This window comes from Pteropus vampyrus, unplaced genomic scaffold (genome assembly GCF_000151845.1).
Source record: "Pteropus vampyrus isolate Shadow unplaced genomic scaffold, Pvam_2.0 Scaffold141, whole genome shotgun sequence".
NCBI lineage: Eukaryota > Metazoa > Chordata > Mammalia > Chiroptera > Pteropodidae > Pteropus > Pteropus vampyrus.
In genome coordinates this window covers 65,378-78,306 of record NW_011888922.1, presented here as the reverse complement: position 1 = coordinate 78,306, position 12,929 = coordinate 65,378, and the positions used below count along the sequence as shown (strand labels likewise).

The following is a 12,929-nucleotide window of genomic DNA, read 5'->3' as shown; positions in this document are numbered from 1 at the left end:
CTGAACACAAAGGGCTTTGCATGTTGTACTAGAGAATTTTTATACAACAATGTAGAAAAATGCCCATAGTATGTTAAATAACAATTAAAAGTAATTTAAAATATGTATATTATAATTTAAACTATGTTATACCTAGAAAAAATAATATAATTATATCAAAATAACAGTGCCTGTCTTATGGGCTTTGCATTATAGGAGATTTTTTCTCTTCTCTATATAGTGAGCTTTCTGAAATATATTATATTGATTTTATGAATTTTAAAATATACTTTTTAAGTGCAAATATCTTGAAGAGCTTATTATTTGAAATTCCCTTGAGAACATTGGATGAAAGGCATATTCCTGATTAGTTTACAGCCTTCCTCACAGAATCTGCAGTTCTGTGCAAATGAACAGTCAGCACCTCTCCAAGCCAGACCACCTAATGGACTGTGGTTAGTGGAGATTTCACTGTAGAGCACAGGAGGGGACATTTTCCGTGCAAAGCCTGGCTCTAGAAAACAAAAACAAAAACAAAAACAAATGTTAATCTGAAAACAGTTTGCTTTACTAACAATCCCAAAGTTAGGATGTTTCAGGGAATAGATCATTTATTGAGAAGCTGTTCCCATATGTTAAAGCAATTTTTGAGTAGGTTCTTAGCAGAATAAATAGCAGTCTATGACATGAATATAGCATGATAAGACAGGAACTCTGTTATGAGGTGGGGATGGGCAGTGCTCGTCTCAGTGAAATGAAGGAAGATGATATCTCAACCAAAGGACATTGTCTATAGTCACCTCACTTGCAACAGAAGGAATAGGAATTACCATAAGAGAAATGAAGATGCCATATATTGAATGTGTATTACCATTATTTCCTAATTCAATAAATTATATTGCTTTTTGTTTTAAAAAATCTTATGATTAATGTGCATACAGAATTCTGCTTTTTTGTGTGTGCTTAAAAGTTGCTATTAACTTTGAAAATAACTTACAACCAATGATATTTAAGAATCAAGGGCACATAGTGTGCCAAAAGCTGTGCTAAGCTCTTTACCTATGACACTTGTTTAAATTCTCAGAACTCAATGAGGTACATAATGCTATTATTATTTTACAGGTGGGAAAACCGAGGATGAGTGAGAATAAAGAATTTATGGAAGATGACATGGCTACAGGTGGTAGAGCTAAATTCCTAATGATCTAACTCTAATATTCACGCTTTAACCACTTTTAGCCACTGTCTATAGTGGAATAGAGAGCTTCAGGAAAGAATATGACTTAAGATCACACTTTTAATGGTCTTGTTCTGTTCTCTTTCACCAACCATCCTTCTATTAACTATTTTCTAGAGTTGTTCACAAAAAGATATGAGTTTGTAGACTAATGTATGCTGATTTAAATCTCTGGTACTTATATCTGCCATTGTGTATTGTATTTGTATTCTGTATTTGTATTCTGATCTTATACATCTATCTCCATGAGTTTGGTTAAATGTGGATCTGTCTCAGAGAGAAGGAGTCACCTTCATAGACAATTAATTCAGCTAGATGATTCTCTGAATTTCTCTCTCCGTGCCCTAGTTTGGGGCATCTCTTTTGAGCTCTTCATTTCCAGTGACGTCATGCCTGGGACTTGGCCTGGCCAAGAGGAGAGCACATCTTTGAATAAGGATGGATACATGAAGGAGCTATTTCTTAAGTAGGCTATGAAATGACAGCACAGATGGAATCTTCTAAGTCTTAGAAAAAGACATTTCCTGCTACAGAGGGAATCTGGAGTGCAGTTCCCAGACTTAAAAACATCTGTAAGAGACAGAGACCAAAAACTCAAAAAGCTCATAAACTTTAGGACCTTAGATCCTGGTCCTGTGCAGTAGAGGTCTGGATTTATGGTAAAACAGAGAGGGCAAAGACTGATGAGAGCTGCTCTACCCTCTATCTTCCTACGATTTCTCCTGTTTCTCCATCTAGGCTCTGCCTGTGTGACCAAATCCATACTGGAGGACAAAGGTAGCCAAGAAGCCACATGCAAAAAAACGAAAAAAACAAAAAATAGCCAAGAAGCCACATGCAAAAAAACGACAATGAATATTGATGATGTGCCACATGGGTGCCACTCAGTAACATTACTGTGGCAATCAAACATTGAAGGGAAAAGTCTCATAGGAAAGAGCGTTGGACCAAGGTCCTGAAAAGAAGCCTGACTCGGCAAGGCTCATAAGTTATGCTTACTGGGGTTAAACTCTCAGTTATATCACTAAAACTCTATGTGACATTGGGTCTATTTCCACCTGTCTGTCTTAATTTCATCATCTGTAAAAGCAGATTAAATGAAACCTACCTGTTAGAGTTAATTTGATTTCTAAGTGTCTGAAAAAGCATAGGTACCTATATTAGACGTATGTAAGCAATAAATGTTACTTCTTTTTAAAATTCTTCTGCTCAACTCATTCTTATTTTTTACATGAGAACATGACCACAGAGGAAAAGATTTTACATGTCACAGAGTTGTTTTTTGGTAAAGAGCACAATACCAGAAAGTACACTGAATCAGGAAGGAATGAGTTTGAATCCCAACTTTACTCGTTAATGTGATGCTGGAAAAGTTACTTTAACTTCTCTAAGCCTCAATTTCCTCATGAATATAGAGGGGGGTGGGATAATAATGCTGCTCTTCCCGAATCTCTGTCATGCACTTATTTTATGATTCACTAAGAAAGAAATATGTGCAAGCTCAGGAGTCTGACAGAAGACCCCCACATACATTTAGTATTCCAAAGGGCTGTGCCCTTAATGCAAAGGAAATCATGAGAGACATCCAGGAAGTGTGCATGTCTCAGTGTTGGTGGTTGAGTGGGGATCTCTCTTAAGACCTTGGATCACGACTGTTCAGGCCACCTTGCCTTCTGGGTTTATACCACCATTACAATCCCCACCAGCAAAAAAAAAAAAAAGAAAAAAGAAAAATTAAAAAAGAAAATAAAAAGCAAAACACTCACAAGCATAAAATTTGGAGTAGGCTCAGCTTGATAATGCTCCCATATGATTAGTGGAAGCAAATTTCTCTATAAGAACCTTAATAGCCCACAGAGATTTTAAGACATTTTAAGATTCATTCCAAATTCAAAGATGGGAAAGTATGAAAAGATATACATCTTAGAATTGATGAAATGTGGTAGATATGGTAGTACCTCATATGATTATTATAAGGAATAATGATCACATATACATAAAGGCATGTGTATGGGTGTATCTTAATTGTATGCCTTGGTGGGTTACTTAGGAGATTGAGATCTGTGGTTTCTAAGATCTCCTTTGCTTTTGCTTAGTGATTCATTCATCTTACAATAGTCTGTATTTATTCACAATGATTTACTTCTGTCAGGTTTCAAGCTCAAATTAAGGCATCCTTGATTGTACTTGAAATGTCCCACAACATTTTAATAGCTCATTTCTCTGAAGATTTAGGGGAAGTCATCAAAGTTTCTACTAAATTCCTCTTTATCACCTGTTGGTTTCTTTTCTAGTCACCTGGTATTGTTCATTATCTCCTTTAGAATTGAAAGATATTACTATGCCAACAGTTACCTGCTCTAAAACTTAGTCCTGGACAAAGAAGGCAAAGAAATCCCAGAAGAAGCCATTTTTCCATGCCTGAAATCTAATAATAAAGGTGGTAATCAGCTTGCAACCTTTTGTTTTTATGCCACAGTAAGAGATTTCATGAGGGATTTATTCATTAAAGACCACAAAAGGGGCATATCTACTTTTTCTTATCCATAACTAATTAGGGAAGCACAAAAGGGCTTTTTTGGGGGGATGGGGTGGGGAGAGCAGAGTGTTGAGGAAGAGTGAGGAATCGGCAAGTCTGCAAAAGAACTCCTATCCTTTCAACACACTAGTGTTGCCATACGATGCTATCTGCTTTCCAATTCCCTTGTCGAGGTAGGCAGGCAAGACTCAAAGCAGCATGTGAAAGCAAGATTAGCGTTTTGGAAGAAAGTCACTTTCAGAAGGGATAATCTCAAAATCTTTTAACCAATCACACATGACAAAATATGAAAGAGCTCTTCTGAAAGTAAGGACCCTGGTCAGGAAGGAGGCTAATGAGAATGTTTAATGGTACAGAAATATGTATTCATTCATTTATTCATTCATCCAGCAACAATTCATTGAGTACAATCTGAATGCCATATACAGTGCTAGGTGCAGAGGAGAGGGGAAAAGTCCCCATGCTTCTAGTTAGGTATCTTGTCTGTCTGGCCACTGTAACAACACACACTAGAAAAGGAAGGAAAGCCTTTCTTTGTCCCCAAATGAATGAGTATATTCTTCTTTTCTTCCTCTTTTATTTATTTGTCAGTTCGATAAACATTTGGACACACGCTATGTGCACGACACTGTAGCTAGTTCTAACATGTTCCTCAAGGAAACCTACAATCTAATAAACTTATACATTTTTGTTTCCGGGATGTACTACAAGGTCTTATTCATAGAAGGTACTTGACAAACCTTTGTCAATAATGCTGTAACAAGGATGCTGATTTAGCCATTAGATTTTTTTCAATATGTCGCACATTTAAAATATATATATTTGATATAAATCCCAAGTTGATATTAATTACCTATTTTAATTTAATGGCACTAATTTCAGCAGAAGTTTAGTCTAAGAAAATGTCAAGTGGTTCATTAGCGTATAATTGTTTTTTCATAAATAAGTTTATTACTAATTTTTTTTAAGAAAGAAGGAGGGGGGAAGATGAGTATTTTGAATAATTCCTGATATAAGATTGACATGAAAATTAGATATTAACTTACATACTGCTTAAAAATATATATGATTTTCACAAAGTGAAGCTTCACTCATATTCCATCTGAAAGCTCCTTTATGAAGACCTTGAAGCCTGAGTTTATAGAAAGAACACAGGAGTTAATATCAGAAAGTACAGGTTCAAGACTGATCTCAACTGTTCCCTTTGTATTAAGCATTCTGAATGACCACTTCTTCATCCAAATACTGGATTTAAGTCCCTGCCTGTTCTACTGTTTAGAGTTTTTAGAAAAACCAAGAGGATATAATATACATGAAATGCATTGAGACCTACATTATGATTAGGATTTTTACTAGGCTTCTACAATAATACACACTAGAAAAGGGATGAAATCTTTTGCTCCACCTCACATTTTCTTCTCTAAGATTTGAAAATAATTCACACTTGGTAAAGATGTAAGGCCATTGTCTGAAATTCCTCTGTTGTAGATCTTGAAGGTGGTTCTATCTTTGACATTCCTTCTACTAAATATTAAAAACTCTTGATTGGTTACACTATGTAATGAAAAGAAAAGGTCTCGACTCATCTACCATTAAACCCCAGCTATTCCACTTATCATTTTTGGGGCCATGGAAGGGTTACCTGGCTTTTCTGAGCACAGAATTCTCAGCAGGGAAAACAACTACCTGGAATGGTACCTGGAACATATGAGGTACACACTGAAAAGGCAAGACAAATATTAGATGCTTCTCCTTTTCAACTTCTTCAGGAAGGAGCTTCCTTGTTAGGAGCAATACCTCTTAAGACATAACAAAGTAGAAGGAAATAGACTGAGGTGAACTGTGACTTTACTACCTGGATTTAGCTTCTTAATCTCTCTCAAACAGGTAAACATAGATAATTAAGATTGGTTCCTGCTCACTAAATTTGTATATTTCTGGTACCTTCCTCTTTATGGTATCCACTTTCATCTTCTTCCTTGCTGACAAACCCCTAATTAAGTTTAGGGTGTCCATATGCCCAGCTTAAACAACCAAATTCCTCAGCCTCCTTTGCAGTTTGTGACACAATTCTTAATGATAAGATATAAATGAAAGGCACTACTTGGGCTTTGGAGAAAACTTTTCAAATGCAGACTGACTCAACTAGCATTCACCTTTTGCTCTTTGGTATTCTTTCTTCCTCTCTGAAACATAGAGGGAATGATGGAGCCTGGGCAGCCATATCACAGCTCCAATGCTTATTGTTACAGGAGAAAATTAAAACTACCACTTGGTTAAACCACTATAGCTGAACTTCTGTTACATAAAACTAGGTACATGTTGTGATATAAGGACTCTATGAAATAATAAAGTTCTGCAGTATCTGACATAGTGTCAGATCCTCACTAAATGTCACTGCCCCTTCCTTATTCTTGCCAGTATAGAGAACATACACGAGGACTCAAGGTAGAAGCTCTGTTCAGGAGTAAGGGTGCTCTGTAACTACCTGGATTGTGAATGAAGTCATAACCAATTAGGGTGTAAAAGCAAGATATGGAAAATGAAAGACTCAACATCAGGAGACAGGCAGTGGTACCTACTGTGCCCTTCATTTTACAAATGAGGAAACTGAGACGTGGCCCAGGTAAGTAACTTCCCCAGATAGAGGTGGACAGTACTTTGTCATCACTGAAGATTTAACTCTGGGGCTGTCTGATGCTGAGACTATATTCCCTTTTCATTGTGTTTTTAGTAAGGGTACAGCAATGTCTCAAAAGAGACATATTTTATAAATTGACTCATTGTGTATTTTATGTTTCTTTAGGTCTTTCATTTTTCCAAGAAATGTGGGGAGAAAAAGATAAATAACCTTTGTCTTCTTCACATTAGGTCTCTTCTGAGAGTTTGCAGGCTCAAGGGGAAAAATGCTCACAATTTTCAAAAGCCGAAAGTACTGAAGGGTTAGACACAGATACTTTTGCAGGACATGGGTCCTGATGGTTGTGCAGATAGCCAAGGACCTGAAGATGATGATGTCACAGTGATCACCTCGGAAGTGTACTGCAGCCTGGGCTCTGCAGGTGGACCACTGAGACCACTTGGGCTTAAAAACAATGCTCTTTTTTTTTTTTTTTAATGAGCTGTTTGATTAAGCTACTTAACCTCTCTGTGCCTCAGTTTGCTCAAACGTAAAACGGACATACTTAATTGATAAAGTTGATGAAAGGAGTAAACAAATTAATCTGATTAAAATTCTCAGTTTAGTGCCTAGCACATACTGGGTACTCAACAAACCATAGTATATATTAGAACTATTTTGAACCTTAACTTTGTACCATAAAAAGTGTACCATAAAAAGTAGAACCAAGTTTACTATCAGAAAAAATATAACCATGTTATAAATATGCAGGAGAAAAATCAAAATTATGTGTCCACATGTTTTTGGAAAAAAGAAAGCTGATGAAAACTAAGCATCTCAGCTGTTTCTGAGTTTTCTCATTAACATTTGTTTGCTCTTTTTGATTCCTTTTGTTTTCTACTAGCAGAGAAGTGGTAGCAGGTGCCAAAGTTTAAGAAAAAATATGGGAAAAAATATAAATGGTATTTTTAATATCTCCCAATTAACTCTTCTACTCCCTGAAAATTATGTGGAGCTATGAATAAAAAGAATATAATTCAGGAAACCAATTATTTTATGCAGACGAGTCCTGCATTAGGCTTTTAGAAGGCTGAGCTGAAGTTGCCTAGGGAAGACAGGTGAAGAGCTTCTCAGTGGGACCTGAGGCATCTGGTTATGGGTTTTAAAAAACTGGGCTGGACATAGTCATTCTAGTTTGCCTGGGACTTTTCTGTTTTTATCATTGAAAGTGCCACATCCCAGGAAATGGTTGAGCACTAGAAAACCAGCATGTTTGGTCACCCTAGCAAGAATTAGATTCAGCAGCAGGCGGGATATCAAACCTAACTAGACATGCAAATCTGCCACAGACATTCAACTCTCACTCCTTGCCCTCCATCTTATGTCTTTATTGACTGCTGAAAGAACACGCCACAGTTACTCAGCAGACTAGCCTATTTGGTCAGACAAGGAAAAATGACAAAAGAGCAGTGGCTGTTTCTCTTCTGCGGACTCTTACTTCCTCCTCCTTGCTTGTTTCTCTATATGCAGAATGCATTTGTGGGTTTATTTTTCTCTCTGTAAGCTGAATGGCTGACCTGTACTAAAGGCAATGGCAGCAGCAGGGCAACAGTCCCTAAACAAAAACTTAATTGATGTGGTCGCCCAATATGTTCAGAACAAAGTAGGTACAGGACAGTCCAAGTGACTGTCTACATGGATCCAGTAAATGAAATAACAGATAAAAACTCATTTATTTTAGAAAATGTAATCTGGTATATTGAAGAGAGTCTAGAATTTTTTTTTTTTAATAGTCACTTTTTTGAGCACTCAGAACGTACCATGCATTTATATGTCCTTTCATTTAATCCTTCACCAACTCTGTGAAGTAGTACAGACATGAAAAGACTGAGGCTTAGAGAAAAGTTTGTGGAAGAAGAATGTGGTTTGCAGTTTGAACTGTGCTAAGAACTAGATGAATCACCTTGGATATGTCTTTCAGCCACAGCATAGCTCTTTATATTTATCTGTAAAATAAATGCTCCTTATTTCCCAGGGTTAGTTTCAGGATTAGATAACAGAATAAACATGAGCTTACTTTATAAAATGCTATGCAGATATAATCATGTCTCCTCACCCACCTACACACACACATACACACACACTGACATGCCTAGTAACTTTGGGAAATTTAATCTTGCTGACAGCCGCTAACCAAGGAATCACTTGGGTGTGGGAACCATGGCTTTAGCCTTGGGCAGAGCCCTGCCACTCCCTCTTCAAGCCGCACCAAAGAAACATACAATGTCAACACAAAGTGCTGCCTTCCAGATGCGGCTTCCCTCTGTTTCTCCTAATTAGAAATTCTACACTCCACCCCTGCTCTAAGCCACATCTATACATCTCGAGTTTTACTTCTCTATCTATCTGTTGGAAATATAGGAAAAATTAAAATGCTCATGTTTAGAATACTAACTGAATTCCAAGTATTCACAAATGTTAAAGATGATATGTTAGCTAACAAAGATAAATGGTTAAAGTTATAATTTGTATCTCGATATCTTGTGGGATTTTGTTCTTAATCTTTTCAGTTTTACACAGTCATTTTGTAGTGATTCTCTTTCTTACAATGGGTAAACAGCTTGTTTTAATACTAGACAATTTCTTATTTCTGTCATATACGATGAGGTTTCTGTATATTGCAGTAAGTCAAAGGATGGTAACTTCTTGGCAATTTGGCATTTGAAGAAAGACTTTTTTAAAGTTTTGCATTTAAAAAAAAACTGAAATGTTATTTTATAGAGATTCATACCAGCAAATGTTATGTTCATTTTTACTTCAGAAGAAAAAGGATCTGCAAAGTTCTAACTTATTTACATTAAATACAAAAATATTAGTTTTTAAAATCTACTCATTTTCAAAAAGGCCATCTCAAGTTCCCAGCATCTCTTTAGCAATAGAAGTACTATTTTGCCAATGGTAAAACAAACCCAAATATCAAAGGCTTGATGATGTTGAAAAGATCCCAGAGGGGCTGAAGAACTTTGAGTTTGACACACATACTCTCTCTTTCTCTTTCTCTATTTTCTTTATCTCCATCCTCTTTTCCTTTCTTTCCTTCCTCCCTTCTCTTCACTTCTCATTCCATCCCTTTCCTTTCTTCCTCTTTCTTTTTCTTCCTTTCCTTTCCTTCCCTCCCCTTCTCTCTCTCTCTCACCTCTGTTTGTCTATCTGTCTATCTCTATTTTCTCCTTCCCTCCCTCCCTTCCTTCCTTTACCTTCCAACTTTTTCTAAAAATATGTCCCCACCATGTGCCCAGTGCTAGGGGCTAAAACCTGGGAAAACATAGCTAGCGTTAGGATTAAAGTTAGGGTTTCTGCTATCAAGTATCCCACCCTCCACAGAGAAAACAGAAAATACAACATTGTGATGTGTATATGTTGGCATGGAAAATAAATAAGGTGCTATGGAAATATGGAAACGGGGCACTCAATTCATTATTCCATGAGGCTATGCCTCCAAAACAAAATCTCAATCAATAAATAGGGGTTAACCAAACACTGATGTGGGGAAATGCAGTAGCCATTTGTTTGGAGCATTGCCAGAACCCATTACTTCTTCTACAGTGAACTAGTTTTCCTTCAGAAAAATGGTCTCTCTACCTGTGTGATCAGTCTTGGTGGGATGTTAAGTCAAGATGCCCTGACTCCACCAAGGGGTGGTGGAGAACATGATATAAGCGAGGTCAACCACAATCCTTCTCTAGAGATTTTGAATCTTAAGCAAAGTAACAAAGTATAGAGAAATCATTTTGAATATATTTTATTTTAATTTAAAAAATATTGCGGTAATATTGGTTTACAGCATTATATAAGTTTCAGGAGTATGGCATTATAATTTATGCTGTGATCAACATCAAAAGTCTAGAAACCAATGTTACCACCATTAAAAAAAAAATCTGCTCTTCAATAAGAAAACAAAAAGACCACATACTTGAGAGAACATGTTTGCAAATCATACACCTGACTTAAAACAATTTGTATCCAGACCATAAAAAGAAACATCAAATCCTTAAGGCCACAGATTATGTGATTCCATTTATAGTCATGCATTACCTAACAACAAGGATGCATTCTGAGAAATATATCAGATAGTTTCATCATCATGTGAACATCACAGAGTACATTTATATAAACATAAGTGGTATAGTTTTCTACACAGCTAGGCTATATGGTATAGCCTACTGCTTCTATGATCTAAACATATACAGTATGTTACTGTACTGAATACTTTAGGCAACTGCAACACAATGGTAAGTATTTGTGTATCAAAACATATGCAAACATAGAAAAGGTAGAGTAAAAATACAGTATAAAAGATAAAAATGGTATGCCTGTATAGGGTACTTACCATGAATGGAGATTGCAGGACTGGAAGTTGCTCTGGGTGAGTGAGTGGTGAGTGAATGTAGAGGCCTAGGACATAATTGTACACTGCTGTAGACTTTATGAACACTGTCCCAGAAGCCTTTCTTCTGCTTCCTTCCAATGGGGTCAGAAATAGAACATCAAAGCTGTCAATGTTGTTCCATGAACAGGAATGTCAACCGGACTGATTGAAAATATTGAGGAGAAACTAGTTGGGTAAGGTGTAGATCACCATAACAGTAACTGTCAGGAAGGAGTGAGAAGGTGTTCTGAGGATCAGTAGGAATAGAAATTCAAGATGGAGAGAAAAAGGAACATAGGGGATTGTCATGACAATTTGTCTATTGCATGTTGAAACAGTGGTCAGGTTAAGAAATTGTGGGATGTTCATTAAAAAAATAGAGGGTGCTTAACATGGTGAGGGTGTAGAAATGACAACTCAGTATTTTCACTTCGGAAATTTGTTTTTGGTTCTTTTGACCTCTGGACTCTAAAGACTAAGGACTCTCTGGTATTGAATTGATGGAAGAAATAAAACTTTACTATGCTCTCCATTATTACAACTTGAAAATATTTTCAAGGTACATGAATAGGCTGGCTCCGTACTACCACAGAAAGACTTCACTAAAGTTGGCAATGGCACTTAATACTTGTTAAGTTAGTTCCTATGGACATTATAGACTTCTTATAGTACCTTAGGTCCTTAACAAAGAATTTACAGCAATGTACTCTAAAGACCATAAAACTAGATCTGGGAGGGTAATAGCACCCACTGAATATGTAGCGCTGGAGGCACAGGCTCCTCTGTGCTGAAACTGGTTAATGGCTGACTAATTGGGATGTGATTTGTACACTTAAAATTGAGATGCTATGAGCGAGAAGGAATCCATTGCCAAGCCCCATAAAACTACTCTTGTCAGAGAAAACAAAAACAAAAACCCTTCTGAACCACATACCTTTCCATTCCTTACAGAAAATTCAGCTTCATCATAACCTTATGAGACTACCAGTGTATATGCAGTGCATCACTGACCGAAATATAGTTATGCGGCACATGACTGTATCTGAAATGTCCAGAATAGGCTACCCATAGAGACAGAAAGTAGATTAGTATTTGCTTAGGATGGGTGGGCAGATAGTGATTATGCAGGATTAGGGAGTGACAGCTAAAGGGTATAGGATTTCTTTTTAAGGTAATGAAAATGTTTTGAAGTTGTGATGATTGCACAACTCTTTGAATATACTAAAAATCAGTGAGTTGCATATTTTAAATGAGTAAATTTATTCTATGTAAATTATACTTCAATAAAGTTGTTACCTAAAAAAGGAAAATAATTTTGAGATATAATCGACATATAACATTATATAAATTTAAGATGCACAGTATGTTGATTTGATACATTTATATATTGTAATAGGATTTTCATCATGGTGTTAGGTAACACCTCTATTGTATTATATCATTATAATTTCTTTTGTGTGGTGAGACTATTTAAGATCTAGTCTCTTAGCAACTTCTAAGTATATAATACAAAATATATGGAACGCTTCACAAATTTGTATGTGATCTTTGCACAGGGTCTGTGCTAATCATCTGTGTATCATTCCAATCTTAGTGTATGTGCTGCTGAAGTGAGCACTGGAGTAGATTTGTCATGTGGCATCTGGGTAAGATGATCGAGTGTTTCCTGCTTCCTGGACTTGAAGCACAGCTCTGGTTCCTCTCTGTTTCTGCTGTGAGCTACTCAATATCTTTCCAATAAATTTCAATTTTCTTAATCTAGCAAGAGGCAGAATCAGTTGCTGCTAATCAAATAACTGACTAAAAAAAGGTTGTGCTACACAGAAGGTATAGTACATGCAAAAACATGGAAATATGAAAGACCTGAAAATGTGTCTAGAAGATGAGGTTTGAGGAGAGAAATGAGTATGTAGGGATGAAATTTACTAGAAAACAATGATGAAGAGACTGGAAAATAAATCTTGATTGTATGAGCTGACAAGTTAACACATCAGAGAATTTTATTCCTGACTTTCATTTCTATCTTGATTTTTATAGAAGAGGACACTAATGCTCAAAGATAACCCACTCATTCAAGTATGTGGTTGCTGGTGCTGAAGTTGAGCTTAAAATCTGAATAACAGAA

At 36.4% G+C, this 12,929-nt stretch overlaps 1 non-coding gene across 1 annotated transcript; it reads right to left on the bottom strand.

Annotated features, from left to right (window-relative positions):
• Window positions 1-12,315: 12,315 nt before the first annotated feature.
• Window positions 12,316-12,422, bottom strand: LOC111744836. Its single transcript, XR_002782351.1, has one exon. It is a non-coding gene; the product is annotated as a U6 spliceosomal RNA (small nuclear RNA).
• Between the last annotated feature and the right edge of the window lie 507 nt (window positions 12,423-12,929).